Source organism: Leptinotarsa decemlineata, unplaced genomic scaffold (assembly GCF_025532065.1).
Source record: "Leptinotarsa decemlineata unplaced genomic scaffold, Ldec_3_MD MMD2_P_RNA_scaffold_6, whole genome shotgun sequence".
In the NCBI taxonomy this organism is placed as follows: domain Eukaryota; kingdom Metazoa; phylum Arthropoda; class Insecta; order Coleoptera; family Chrysomelidae; genus Leptinotarsa; species Leptinotarsa decemlineata.
The window spans coordinates 7,998,751-8,012,745 of NW_027412533.1; positions in this window are offsets into that span (position 1 = coordinate 7,998,751).

Sequence of the window (13,995 nt, forward strand, 5' to 3'; positions counted from 1 at the left end):
GACCCCAGTTTCCATTATGAGTGGTATGGTAGTTTTCCGTCCCTGATAACGCTCAAGATACAAAGAGTGACAAAAAAACTTCACCTAAGGATAATCTGAAAAAATGACGTCGATACTTCAAGAATATTTATTGATACACAGATAGTTGGATGAAAATTTGATTGAACCTGTCAAAAATCATACATGTTATGCGGCAGTTCTAGTATGATGATATACGGTGTCTACTCAAAAAATTTGGCAAATTTTATTCTTCAATTTCCGTTTTTCCCCTCAAAGTACTCTTCCTCATATATAATACACTTGCGCCAGCGTTTTTTCCAATCTTTGTAAACGTTATGATATGAACTTTTTGGTACGTCTTTGAGCTCTCTCAGCGATTGGATTTTTATCCTCCTCAACCGTCGCAAAACACCATCCTTTCTTGGGTCTCTCCAATCTTCATAACAGAAAAAGTCTCAGGGGGCCAAATCTGGTAGATACGACGGCTGAGATATGATTATGGTGTTGCTTCTGGGCAAAAAACTACGAACAAGCAATGAAGGGTGAGCAGGTGAATCATTGTGAAGCGGAAGCCACTAATTGGTTTTCGACAAAATTGGAGGTTTTTTTCTTGTTGCATACCGCATGCAACACTCGCGTGCACTACACCAAGATGATCAAAGGAAACAGCGAGCAGAACTTTGATATTCAATCGAACTTGGCGTGCTTTTACTGGTCTTGGCTCTTCTGTGCTCTTCTATTGGAACGATTGGACTTTACTTTCAATGTCATAAACATAAACATATGATTTTTCACCAGTTTTCAACCAAATCTAGACAGCCGTTGACGTCATTCAACAATTCCAGAGTGATTCTCATGCGACGGTTTTTTTGGTCAAAATTCATCATTTCTGGAACAAACTCCGCTGCCACACATATCACGCGTAAAATTATCGAAAATAGTTGCATGACATGAGCCAACCGATATCCTCAGCAACTTCTCTAGTAGTGGGTCAGCGATTCTCCATAACACTATTCATCAATTTATCAACGTATTTATCGGTTGTTGATGTGCTGAGGTGTCTAGCTGTCATTCACATCTTCTCGGCCTTCTGTGAAAAGCCTGCACCACTTGCAAATGTTTTTCAGACTCAGGGGACAATCACCGTATGCCACTGTCAATATTTTAAGCGTTTTCAAGTACTTCTTTTTCACAGAATCTGGTGCAAATTTTTTATCCATTTTTCTACGAAAAACTTTTCAAACTTTTCTGCCTCTCACCAACACAGTTATCCTCACTGGTAGACATCCGATGTTTCGCCGTGAGTCACTTGCATTATCGGCATTTCAGTACCAGATACGGATAACATTATGAGAAAAATCATCTGATTTGTTCCTAAAATTACGACGGAATGAGTTGAATCCACCTATGTCATCGACGACAGTACGTAAATAACATTATTTCGCTTATTTGATTGAATCCCAGTCATATGTATATTTTAAATTGAAAGGTGTATATTTAAGGAGAGGTTCATTTTTGAGAAAGTTTTGACTTTCTACTTCTTCATCTATATAAAACAAATGTGGAAATCTCCCAAAAAAAAGGAAGGAAGCCATCAATTTCAATTAATCCTACACAAAGGTGTGTAGATCATGTCAAAAAGTTATTTCATAGCTTTTTTCATATACTTGAAACAAATACTTGTATATGAACGTTAAATTATATGAAAAATACTTTTCTAACGCATTCAGAAACCACTCTATTGTGAGATTTTCACTAAATCGGTTTTGAGAAACGCAAGACTTGTTTGGCCATACAATGGCTTCTGGCGTGTCTTCACATTTTTTTCAATTTCGCATGTATTTCAAACATTCGTATGAAATTGAATTAGATATTCACATGATCAATGTAAGCCTTTCAAGCCAAAGTGTTATACAAGTGTATACCTAGATGTTTGGCTGTATCGGATATTTTGACGTTATACAGGTTTATTTTCTTTTTCAAGAAGAAAGAAAGTGATTTTTCTTAGGACTCAGTTTTATTTGGTTTCTGTCACACCAAGAAACTAAGGCATACATGACTGACTTCACGTGGAATTCTAATTCGTCTATCGTGTTACCGGATACAGATATGGTAGTGTCGTCTGCGAACATTGAGATGTTACGAAGTTTGATATACCTATGGAAAACATTCATATAAACAGAGAATAGTAGCAGTCCTAAGATTGTGGTGAAACGAGCACAATATCTTGGGTTTCTGATGATACGTTATTCAGTCAAAACTATTTTTGTTCCCTGAGCTGAACTGAGTTGTTTTTCGGGCACCAGTGAATAGACCAATGAATTTTATTTCATCATCAATTTCATATACCTCCTTGAAGAATTCAATCCTCAGTTTACAGATTTCTATTTCGTGTCAACGTCAGCAGGTTATTGTTGAATCTATAATATAAATTCTCCTAATGCTACTATTGGAAACTATACAGTTGACTCATAAACTTGCTGTGGCTATTAGGTGATGTGTGGTGTGATGTTTCGTGTTTCTCAGGAGTTGACCAGATATACGAGATCCCAAGACAGAAGGAAGGATTCCGGTGTCGGTAAAATGTTTGCACTAGGTTCCATCTTGGGATCTACCTGGTATTCCTCTTCAGTTCACTGTCATTTTAACAGCTTATTTTCATTCAGATATTATCAGGTCCCTTTCAGTCTTCATCCGAGAATATGCTGGAGTATACTGATCATAAAGTTCCACACCTCTTTCTTTCATTTCAAAATTTTTCCTGTTGTTATATTATCAATAAATATATTCAGTTTTTTCAAACATGTGTTAGCTTCATCATCGAAGCAGTACATATTAGCAGTGGATAACTCTGACAGCACGTCCATTATGGAATTTCTGACCAGATTATATAGGTAAGTTCACATTGATAACTTAATGTGATAATTGCAGAAAGGTATGGAAAGTAGAAAATTGCAATAAACTAATATCAAAGAATACTTTGTATTACAACGAATGTTTGAAAAGTAGATCAACAACATTGTCATATCGGTCGACGATGATTGAAAGTGAATCGAATCAAAAGAGTTGCTGTAGTTAATTTTCCAATTATGGAACCGGAGGTGAATTTTGTCTACTTATAATTATCAGCTCTTTTTTTATAGAGAAAATAATATGCGATAAGTTACTGATGAATAGTTCTCCATCACAAGTTTATGTTTACCAAATGGTAGAAAGTGAGAATCTCAGAAAATTTCTATGGAAAGACTTACTATTGAAGACTCATTACATTATTCTGCAATTCATTATCATCATCCTACAAAAGACTGAAGCATGTAAAATGTTGTAAAACTGGTTTACGCGTACGAAGAAATAATATTCATTTTGAATTTACTTCAACATAATATTCATGTTATACGGAGGGATATTCACATGAAACCGATTTTTAATTTTTCTCAAAGACAAAATACATCATTCATATTTTCTAATTGAAAGAGTGGAATCTTTCACTTTATGTAAATGTCTCCCACAACTACATTTTCCACATGGACAGGTTATCAGTCATATTAAGAAACACTAATATGTGTGATTGATGACTTGTTTACTTTATGGTAATTCATGATCACTTAAATGAAATAAATAAAAAACACTTTTGTCTAAATACCACTGGAGAATTTCATTTTACGACCAGTTTGATCCCATTATCATGTATAAAACTTTGATAATGGAATCAAACCCGAAACCGATCGTAAAATAAAATTTTCCAGTGGTATTTAGACAAAAGTGGTTTTATTCATTTCATTTGAAGGAAACGCTAGTTGAAGTTCCAGATATTCACATACGTTTTTGCTACCTCTTGAACATTTACCACAAAGTAAACAAGTAAATATTTTTCCAGCAAAAGATCTATAAACATAAGACGAGCTAGACTGTATGGGATCTTTCAATCAAGAGCGGTCAGGAGCATTGATTTTGCTATTTTTTTGTTTACGAAGAGTATTCAACAAGAACCAGTCGGTGCGATGCTTATTATTAGATCATCTGAAAATGAAACTTTCAACGGGTGATAATCAACTGTATTGCCAAACATGTGTCAAACTAACTGATTATTATAAAAAAACAAGTATAGCTGAGGCACCAGTCAATCTAATAATAACACTGATGATGGAACCTCTGACGGAAGCACCAAACTCTTACGAAGGTTCCAAATAGATGAACACTTCAATATAGCATACCACTATTACAATATTCATGCAGTCATTGTTCTCCTTTGTTCTAGCATTGAATACGGTTATCATTACGCATTGGTCAAAGACGACACGGGTTGGTTCAGGTTTTGCGATAGTCGTGTCACTAAGGGTTCTGGCGATGTCTTCAATTTATTGGAGCATCTGGGGACACCCTACATTTTGCTTTATTAAAGGAAGATGTCATGCTGCAGGCATTTAAGGGTTTCTTGCAGCTGACAAAGCAAATGCGCTGCTGGAATCAATGCAATCGCCCCGGAGGACCAATTAATGTTTGATGTTCCATTATTTCATGATTTATATTACTTTCTTCTTCAATATATTATCAGCAAAATATATATTTATCATTTTTTCAGACAAGGAAACCAAAAAGTTATTGCCCAGAAGATGAATTTATGAAAATCGAAACGTCGGTGACGTGATTTTGGTTACTATAACCCAATTCCAAACATTTCCAGCTCAACAGATTGTTTGAGTTAATATCATCATTCCGTTTTTCCGTTTTTGCTTTTGAATGAATGCTTGCGTGTATGTTGATCCAAAATAATATCCCTCGCACTACGGTCTAGAGATTTTATCGAATTATTGGGTGGTATGAATAAAAATGAGTATTTAGTTTATACTCCAAATTTTGGAGTAAATACTCTACGTGGTATGAATAAAGAACCGAAGCAGATACTTGGCTTGAGTAGATACTCTTATGTACAATTTGTTGTAAAAATATTCTCATTTTTGTTATGAATAAAAATATCTTCATGCTCGTTAGGGTGAGAATGTACTTCATAAGTTTGAAGTCTAATAGTTACCAGATTCAGTTTGATCGTGGCAAAGCTATGGCTGAGTGCATGCTTAATTTGCGTTCGAAAAAATATCATAAACCAAGAAGAAGTACGTGTGATCGTACCGATTTAATAAAGAAAATGTTAAGTGGCTTTCAAATAACTTTTTGGGTGAAGAAGCTATATTTTACTTTGATAAAATGAAAATATTTTTAAGATATATAAGTTATCCGGGGTTTCAAACAGGAGTGGGAGAAGACGTTGGTGTTCATCAAAGTACTGTGTCTAAGGTTGTGACGCAAGTTGCTGACCAGATAGTAGCAGCTAAACAAAGATGACAAACAAAGTACACTTTTCCGTGTGCTATGGGTGTGATCGATTGCACACAAATAAAAATTAAAAAACCACCTCTTTATAGTGATGAATATATAAATCACAAAGGATATCACAGTATCAATGTTCAAGCAACTTGCAATGCAGATGAGTGGTTTACAAGCGTAGACGCATCATGGCCAGGATCTGTCCATGACTCACGCATATGCAGTAACTCACAAATTTGTAACATTGCTGAAAATGGGTTTAAGAGGTCAAATGCATATGTTTCAGGAGATGAAGGTTATAGCGTAACACCGTGTTTACTGGTGCCTTTTAGAAATCCAAATACTCCGGCATAGCTTGCTTATAACAAATTATTCACAAAGGAGCGTGTATTGATTGAACGATGTTTTGGGCAACTGAAACAAAGATTTCCGATGCTTCAATATAAAGTTCGGGTGTCGATTGAAAATGTTCCAAAACTTATCATATGTTGTTTCATGTTACACAATGTAGCTAAATATTTAAATGATGAACTCGATCCAATGGAGCCCCCAATACAAGATATTTGGGATTCGCTTTCCGTACAAGATAAAGATGACATTAGACAAAGTGGGCAACGGAGACGATCTGAATTAGCAGAAATTATCTTGCTTTTACTTGAGGTAAGTAAAAGTCAAACAAAACAACGAATTTATAATTTTTATCGTTAATATTTTTTGTTATAACTTTTACTTAGCAATAATTCACAAAAATATTTAAATATTACATATCAATGTGAGTTTTTCCGTTTGCATCGTCAACGATACCATTATTATTTGAAGTAAATTGTTCACTTGGATTTAGCTCCCTCTTCAGTTTTTGCTCCTTCATTTCCAAAATTCTCAGTTGTTTCGGGAAACTAGCCTTTGTAGTTCGGTATTTGAAAGTTGTTTAGTATCGTTTCTCACGTATTTTTCAAGAGGGCTAATTTTATTGGGTTTCTTTTTTTAGGTGGATTTATTTCACTAGCGCTATCATCATTTGTGGTACACGTTCTAGAAACAGAAGGTCTGCGGATCTTTGCCTCATAACTGCTGCCTGCTACTGTGTCTATTTGTTCTGTACCGACAGACAATGCTTATTTCTAGTTTTAATAATATCAGTCTTTTTCTTGAGTCTATATTTCATATTATTAATTTTTTTGTAGATTTGGCTTGTTGTTATTTGTGAACCGAATTTAGGCTCCCATTGTTTTCTCATCACTTTGATAGTCGGACAGCTGGTGTTTGTAACTTGGACAAAATACAGAAAAATCACGTAACATATGCACAAATCCCATTTGGGATCCGCATCCCTTATTACTTTCGTCTTCACTGCGTTCACTCATTGTGACAACAAGACAACGCGCTAATTAATTGCTGAAATAAAAGGCAATGAGAGAATATGCCGAATCCCTGCTACCTCCTAAACAGGCTCTGACAAGTTTATAGAAATTAAAAAGCGAGTATTTACTCTTATGTACTGTGAGCAGATACTGATCACATCGAAATATTTTTATTAATATGAAATGGAGTATAAACTCATACTTTATGCTCATACTCATGGGAACATACTCGGAGTTTATACTCCGGTATTATTCATACCACCTATTGTCATTCTACAATCAAATTTTATAAAATTATGGGACAGTCGGATGTTTGAATTGCAACAACAGCCATAGAAAAAGCAAATCTACTAGCTGAACAATTTGCGTCCCACTACACAGTTGATTTTGTGGAAAAGGCACCACCCACCATTCTCCCACTAAAATCCACAACGCCGGAAATAACTTTTCGACGTCTAGTCAGACAAATTTTGAAGGAACTCAATATCAAAAAGGTTTCTGGTCCTGATGGAGTGTCCGTCATCGTCCTTAAAAGGTGCGCAAATTCTTAAATATATGGAAGTTTTCAACATCTTGAGCTGTTCCACTTCCTGAAAGAACTTTTTCTGCAAGTGCTGGCCGTCGATGGATATCTCTCAAATATTTTTACTATCAACGTTGGTGTTTTCCAGTGATTTATATTGTATTCAACCCTCTTTTTATTGTATATCAAAGACTTATTGGGAAAAACGATGAATCCAATATATTGTTCTGCTGACGACAGCACACTTGTCTTGGCATTTCATCAGGATTCCAGGATCGGCTGCGGATGCACTGTTAGCAGAAGGTTGCATATCTTAATGAGGATTTAGATGTGATTTTGAATTCGAGTGAGAGTTACCAGGTTTAATACAATGCTACAAAAACCCAGGCATCGGTTTCCTCCAAGAAGATAAATGTCTCCGAACCGGATATAATAATGTCAGGACAGACAATGGATGCCAATATGTCCTGACACTCTGGAATTGCAAAGGCTGCGTCTCAAAAGCTACATCGGATCGGAGACGCGAACGTCACTTGCAGTCTTGACAGTCTGTAATATCAAAGTAAAGTTGGGGGTCTGACTCTCTTCTATAGATACTCCTGTGAGAGTGACTTGGCAAATTTGATTTCACCAAGAGCGGTAAATATCAGAAATACTCGACGAACTGTGACTGCTCATCGTTTTGAGGTTCTGCTCAGTACACCCTGAACTTCACTGTTCAAGAACTTTTTCATTCGGAGATCTACGTTTTCGTGAAATAAACTCCATGAGAACGTTTCTTCAAATGGATTTGATCTCTGGCGATTCGAATCTTTTATAATGTGTCAGAGTTTCTTTTAGATGCAAACTGAAAAAACTCTCACAAAATAATTACTTCCCCACGAACATCAAATTACATGAAAGAAAAAATTCATTGAAAACAACTACTTTCATATGAACATTGAATTACTTAAAAACGTTATTTTCATTTCATTATGAAATTCAAATACAAAGCACTTACAGAAAAGCCACTTGATCATCCTTAAGGTGTTTTTCGAAATTTCGGCTTGGAATCAGTTGTCCCAAAGCCCCTTCGGTACCTCCTTGAACTATAAAAAAGGAAAACACACACATTTCTCACACAGTATTCTTGTATGCCACCGAAAGTGACCAATCTGCTCATGTTATGATGATATTCATAATGGCAATTAATTTATTGCCTCACATTGTGAGGGAAATATCTTTAAGGAGAGATCCGTTTGCCTTTCTACTTGTCTATGCTTATATTCAATTCCAACTCAGTTGCCTTTTTTACTTTCTTTGCAGAACTAGAAAATTAAAAAACTTTTTCTCGAAAGTTATTCTCTCCTGATAATATTATCTTTCAATCCAAATAAAATTGTATCATTATGGAATTTCACATTTTCAAATTGCGTATGTTTTCTTAATATAGTGAGGGCGTCATATCAATATTTTCTTTTAAATATTGATATTGAACCTCTTTTCACGATCTTACAATTCAATCATATTCTTTCTCATTAAATTTTCATTTTATCTGCTTCAAATCTCATTCCGTGTTAATGAAAATCTTATATGGTGTGTGCTCCTATTCTTTCATTACTTGCTTATTATTTTCTTTTCATCTTATTCACCCACCAATCTCAAACGCTGTATTCAGTTTGACGTGAACCATTTTTCAAAACTCAGAAAATAAAGTTCGTAGGACTCAATCACATCCTTCCAACCGAATGGACTGACGGGGCGACAGGAAAAAATCGAGTCTGATCGAATAAAATATTTTCACAGCTCCTGAAAACGGGAAATTATTAACGTCGTTCCAATTATCTTTTTTCGCCTCAAATCCAATAACGCCACCTCGATAATCTTGCAGATAAATAAACTGCGAGCAACTCCGCAAGATAAACAGGTCCCGAACGTCCTTTAGCCATAACAGTATTAGATAAAACGGATAAGTGTTTTTGTGCTCACCGTTAGTAATGGACAGTGCTGCCACATGTCAATTCAAGAAATCACATGACAAGAATTGCATTTGTATATTATCCGATTATTATCCGAAAATAATTTACTTCAATATTTAGTTTCTCATAGAGCCCCAAAAAAAATTGTAATGACTACTATTGAAATGTTAACAGGTTCCATGAAAAACTATTACAGATTTTTTTTGGTTCTGATTGATTCGGCCGTTATTTGAAGAAGATCAATAGTAATTTCATAAACTACATCTCACGATTTGATCTCCACAAACTTTATTTGAAGAATATATTACGGCATGTTTCGCTAACACAGTAGCTTTATCAACAGTGATTTGAATACTACAAGTCGCTTTTTAAACTAGTATTTATACACTACAGGTAAGCATAATTGAGACTACCTCCAACAAATTACCTAAACCTCTACCTGAGGTACCTCTTCAATTATGATCACCTGAAGCATATTATCTCACATCTACATCAATGACAATTCTTTCTCGGTTTTTCTAAGAAAACAAGTTCAATAATGGTGATCTATTCAAATTCAGTTGGTCATTCATTAGAATGTTTGAATTTTCAAATTTATGAATTTCCATTGCCTCCAATTGATTCAGTTTCAAACCTTTATTTTCTGTGTGTAAAATTTCGAAATTTTAGTTAAAGATATGATTTTCTTCTAAAACATGATTTGAATATGTTGAAGTTATTTTCTCATTCACATATTTTCTTATATGATGTTCCTGGATTCGATTCGATGTTCTGTCAGTTTGACCAATATATACCTTAGGACACGTTCCACACTTTAATTTAAATACTCCTGATTTCTCGAATTTCGGTGTTTGTAACTAACTATCGTTATTATTTGTAACTAACTTTCCCAACGTACTACTTGTTCTATATGCAATTTCAATATCTCGTTTCCCCAAAAATGAAGCCACTTTTACCGTTGTTTGTCCAAAATATGCTAAAGCTCCATAATTTTGATTATCCAACTTATCAATAGGAAAAACTTTTTGGAAAGTATTTTATTTAATAATTCGGCTTTAAACCCATTGCTTACTGCAATTTGCTTGATGATATTAAGTTCTTCATTGAAATTATCTATTGAAAGAGGAATATCGACTGATCTGTTAATCATGCTATTATAAGCTGCTACTTTGTGTTGATATGGATGGGTAGAATCGTAATGTATAGTAAAATTTTCATAGGACGGTTTGTGATAAATTGAAAAATCATGTTTGTTGTTCCTTCTACTAATTGTTAAGTCCAAGAAATTGATTGGGTTGTCTGCTTCTAATTCAATAGTGAATTTAATTTTTTTATGAATTTTGTAATTATCCCTAAGAAAAGTATGTGATTTTCTCTCAGTACCTGTAAAACATACCAAAACGTCATCCACATATCTATGCCATTACAAGAAATTCTTAATCAAAGGATGTTTAAAAATCCACTTCTGTAGGATATCCATGAAAATTTCCGCAAGTAAGGGGCTTAATGGATTTCCCATAATTAAACTTTTTGAAGAGGAATAAATATTGTTGTTGAATTAAAAATAATTTTGTTTGAGACATAACGACACAAGGTGAATGATTTCCCGTTTTATAACTGGGTTCACTGTATTTTTATAATAATTCTGTTACTAAGTAATAGTATCATCTGGAGGTATGCTGGGAAAAGGATTCTGCACATCGAAGGATAGTATTTGTGCGTTGTTTGGTAGAGGTAGAGGTATTTTATTGATTAAGTCATATGAATTCCGTAGACTGAATTTTGATTGAAAGTTACAATGGTTCGAAATGATACTGATTAGCCTTTCTGGTGATTTCACTGATGGTGCAGTGACAAAGGAAACCACTGGTCTATTTGGATAACTCTCTTTGTGCAGTTTCATGATTGAGTATAATTTTGGAATTTGGGGGTTCATCAATGTCAATTTGAACTTTTCGTTTTCAGTAAAAAGTATGTTCGAATTTTTCAAAACACCTTGTCTTTGGAAAGAATTAGTTGGATCACGTTTCATTATTTAAAAATTTTCCAAATTCAATAAATCAATTGTTTTGTTGGCATAATCGATTCGGTCAATAGCAACTACAGTGTTGCCGTTATCTTCTCTAGTCAATACAACATAATTTCACTCCGTACTGATTTCACTGATTTCAATTCATTCGTAAAATTACCTTCTTTCAAAAATTCTGATTTTATGATATGTGACACCTGGTATTTGTTATTTACGCTATTCAATGCCCCTTCTAATGACGTTTCTGTTTATATTATCAAAATTTCAAAGTTGTTAGTGCTATTTCCATTTTAGATGTTTTATTCGAAACCTTTTTCTATCAACACATTTTAAGTGTCTGTAAAATATCGGTAATCATATATAATACATCGAATCCATGATTTAAATATTTGGTGAACGCGCAAATGCGCAGGGGCCCGGCTCAGGGCAAAAAATTGGAATTGAGGTTTGACAAGCCAGCAGTCAGTTCAAATATATATATGTACATAAATTTTCGCTGTGAAAAACTATACACTGTATTATTTTATATCTGAAGAAAAAAGTTATCAAGCATTATTATTTTAAGCACATACTGAAGACTTCATTCCAAGAATGCGAAAAAGTACATTATTTGACTCTTTTTTTATTATTTATTCATTTTATTCTGTGTTAGATATCACACGTTGAAAGGTAAGACCTCATTAGTCCTTAGCTCGCACAAGTTCATGGTCATGGAATTAGAAAAAATATCAATGTATATAATATTTGAGAGAGTGTTATAACTTTTCAGACAAAAATGCAGAGGGGAATACATAAAGTAATTTGTGTTTGTTAACAATATATTAGACAATTGTTAATATCGGGTAGGATATTGTGGAGTATTATATTGAATCAGAACGTAAATTGAAATGGTATTAGTCAATCCATTCAGAATTTTGCAAGACTGATTGGGTTCAATTCTTGACAAACGTTATCACGATTGGTTAGTGTGTCTCTGAAATATTTTTTGTTGTCGAAATCTACGAAATTATTTTGAACAGTATCGATTTGTTTTATATAATGAGGATTCCAAATAGTTGAGGCAAAGCACAGCAAGCTATTCACGTATGCTATGAGGAGCTATCGTATTGTTACCGGATTAGTTTCAATGAAATGAAGCAATTTATTTGCTTTTCAAGTATATCATAAAACCGTCAAGGTCTTCTCGAATCGACTTATCAATCATCTGATGTTTTTTTGCGATGTTATATATAATTTCAGTTCATATTTTTGTATTATTTGGTAAAACTTTCAACATCATAAATCTTATGATCTTCTTTGACCTGGGTACATTCAATCAACCAATGAATAGTCTGTTATTTCACTGACGTAGCATCATGAACAGAAAACAAACATATTTGAAGATGAATGGACTTCCATAATAACGTTATCTCAAAGCAAAATTGAAGACACCAATTCAAAAATGGAAAATCAGTTTTAAATTTTGTTAATGGTTGTCATCAGATGTCATGAGATGTGATGATTACATGAAACCCATGATGAAAATGTCTGATAATACATATTGCTTCGCGAACATATTTCATATCAGACCATCTCTTCTAGGACGATAAAATAAACGTACTATTTCAATGCAGGAAATGTCATTTCCATAACAATAAAAATAATGCCATCACGTTATATTCAATGATCCTATGTGATATGTCATGATGTGGATACTTTTGTTTACGTTTTGATTCACCTCAGTTTCAGTTATATAATAACTGTTATATAATAATTAATGAGATAATTAATTTCGTCAAATAGCAATAAAGTCCGCATCAAATGGGATTTTTTTTTTGTTCATTTCTTCAAGCAACTTTTGATATCTCCATTGGGTTTTGCTTTAAAAATGATGCCAAATGACATGCATATGACCGATCAAGTGATTTTTCTTTCCTGTCCTATTTGACATTTTTTCCAAAAAATGTTCAGAAAAGCAGTTATTGCTCGAAATTTCAAAAATCGGTAAAGAGAAAAGATGATTGTTTTTACATTTTTCACCCATATACCAATTTTTAGCTCTCTAGTATAAATTTAGTTTTTTTACAGTTTTTCGAAAATTTGAGTTTTGCCGATTTCTCAAATATAGCCAAACCTCAACAAAGTTAGTGCTTTATACCTAACTTATCTTTCCAACGCATTTTTATTACCAATTGCAATTCTAAATACAACTTATTTCGCAAAAATTTAAAACACCAGAAAAAATGATGCCAAAAATGATGCAAAGTTGATACAGTTTTTAAAAACAGATAAATATTTCACTCTATTTCTACTTTTTGCGAAATAGCTTGATACATAAGCATAAGGAAAAAAAAATATCAATGAAAAGTCTGTAATTTATTCTTTACTGCACTTTTCAAACAGTTAAACTTTGATTTACTAATTACGAAAAATTACAACGCAATTAAGGGAAGGAATTATACGAAAGTAATTTCACATTCACTAAATATCTTTTATGAGGTATGAATGAACAAAATTACTCCAGAAATCAATTTAGATTTTGTTTTCTAGAAAACTAACCGTAAAAAATTCTAACAAACATCTGTTAAAATAAAGTTACAATTCAAATTAAGAACACTAAATCAAATCGAAACATATGCCTAAACCATGTAAATACCAATAGAAATACAAAATAAAAAGTCACATTTCGGTGTGCCATCCACCACGTTTAATTGTCTTTTTTAAAACATCTTTAACTGCATTCTTTATACTACGGGATTACTTTGCCCCTAAATATTTCCAAAAGACGCTCTTTAACCACCCTTGTAGTATGAATAGGTG